Below are 2,589 nucleotides of genomic sequence, written 5' to 3' on the forward strand. Positions count from 1 at the left end.
GGTAAGGCACTTTTCCTTAATTTTTTAGAATCAATCTTGGTAATGGAGTAATTATCTGGCTTTTATGTCGTAATAATAGTATGTATATCTATTTGGCAAAACTCAAACTGGACAGTGTCTAAATAACTTTTATGGAATAAACTGCCTCAAAAATATTCAGAAATGTTCACATGCCAACAAATAAATCAGAGGAAAATGCATTAAATAAAGATAAGTACCTATTCAAGAAAGTCAAGAAGCTTAGTATTTCCACTTCCATCCATCGTGTATTTTGGGTCAAAGTCAGAATTTCTCTTCCTACAGTCAACATGGGTCTAGAGAATGCAAAAAAACCTCAATCTCATATATAGCACATTTTATTTTTTCCCGAGCCTGAATCGTTTAGATGTTTGCTAGAAAATCTAAGACTGTAAATGTGCCATCTACAGCAGGAAGGATGCAAGATTTCATTCCCTTTAAGTGTCGTGTGTTTCTGGGAACTGTGGCCTAACTACCTGGACATCACTGACAAACTCCTCTTATGCAGCTTTGACCTGATCCCTCAATTTTCTCAAGGTCATCGTCCCAGAGACAAGACCCTTACTTTATTTTACATTTCCTTCATTTCGCAATAATCGTACCGGCAGCCGTCACCTTCCCATCAAGCTTCCAGCTGATGTTCTCAGAGTCAGAAGGTACATAGCTGATTTTTGCAATTCACAGCTTTGGTCAGTTTGGACTCGATAACATGCGAAGCAATTTTGAACTTTTATCCAGTGCCTTATTTTCTTGATGTTGTGGATTTCTGCATTGAAATAGAACAACCTTATCCTTTTAGAGGGTGTGCTTATATTTCAGCACTTTCACTTTATCTCAAATGTTTTCCTGTAGCTCCATCCATCTTCCATTCAACTCGTCTCAGGGAAGCTTTAGTGATGTCTATAAAGAAGTATTGAGAAAAAGAAATGAGGAAAAATTTACTCGGATTGACTTTTATTTGAGTTACCAGAGTAAAGGGGGCTGAAAGGAAAGGAAAGCACACTATTTAGACCTTTACATAAAAGTTACCACAATTATACCCATCTTTATCACATAAAATTGAAATAAAATACATTGAAGTCTGTAATTGTAATGTGACAAAATATGGGAAAGTTCAACAGGTATGCATACTGTTGCAGTTTATGGTATTAATTTCAGTGTTTCAACTCGCATAAAAGTTTAGCTTACTATGTTTGATTGTTGACGGCCTTTATCTTTTTCTACAATCTTGTGAATCTTGTGTCACTCTTTTTAAAATGGAGTTACAAAAGACAGGTTTGTGAATCCATTTGTTTTGTTTTTGCCTCTTAACGTGACGTCACACTGGAAACATGCTGATCAAACTAAACACCATCTCAAAATTCAGTGAAAGGGAACTGAATAGAGCTGCATTCTGTCCTTTGGCCAGCAGGAGGTGGCTGCTTTGGTTCCTGAAAGTAGACATTTGAACAAGAAAATTATGTTTTCTCTTTTGACCTTTTTGAAGTCGATGCTCCTCATACTGGAAAGTGTATTATAAGTTTGGTAAATAACGTTACTATTAAAAATATGCTTGACTGATGGCACAGAAAACTTGGAAGTGTGTTGTTTTAGAAGGCCAACCAACATAAAGCAATAACTCAAATAGCCATTTACTAAGCAAAGTTGACTCGGTGATGGTCTCTCTTTGATATAATGGGGGGAAAACTACTTACTAAACTTGATTTTTGGTATTCCTTTAAAAGTAAAATTAGTGTTTAACAGAAGAAAAGTCCAGATTACAAATGAAGCAATTCAGGCATGTTAGGAACAGCTTTCTCTGTAAGTGAGAGTAACTTTCTTTGGTATGTACCGACAACTTTGATTGTACCTGCACACACACACACACACACACACAAAACACAGGATAAAAAAACCATACCAAATCATTTTTAACACCACCAGGTTGGACGTGGCCTACCTCTGTTTGCAACCAGATGCCAAAGAAGGTCACAGATAAATGAAGCTTTCACCTGAATTTCTCCGAAGTCCTATCAGCTGTTAGCTTCCTTTCTGTCTCTGTTTGTTAGTGTGAATTCCTTGCAGTCTGTGAGGGGACTCTTTCACCGTGGCTGTCTGTCACCTTTTGGACCAGGCTCGCACAGCAGGAATAATGAGCAACTATTCTGTTCGGTTGCAGCAAACCAAACCGGGTTTACAAGAAAGATCGACTCTCCGGGGTCAAGGCAGAGCTCCGGCTCAAGCTTTTCTCACCTGCTGTACACTCTCAAACACACTTTCTAATTTCCTTACACATGTCCCCAGTGTGTAGAGGTCACCATGGCAATCTTGTCTTCCACAGCAAATAGTGGGATGGTCTGATGAGCTCTTGACCAAAGTGTATCGATCTACATGATTTGATGCTTGTTCTGGAGAAAAATCTTGTTGTTCCTCGTCGAGATCGCCTGTGATCGATGAGATGAAACCAATGGAAACAAACTTGATAAATTTTACCCTCTGGTGACATTCAAAGTCTGTTTAAACGATATTTTTGGCCTCTTGTTTGTTCCACTGGATCACATCATTTGGTTACGTTTTGTATACGAAGTGTGC

Source organism: Poecilia formosa, unplaced genomic scaffold, assembly GCF_000485575.1.
Source record: "Poecilia formosa unplaced genomic scaffold, Poecilia_formosa-5.1.2 Scaffold26, whole genome shotgun sequence".
In the NCBI taxonomy this organism is placed as follows: Eukaryota; Metazoa; Chordata; class Actinopteri; order Cyprinodontiformes; family Poeciliidae; genus Poecilia; species Poecilia formosa.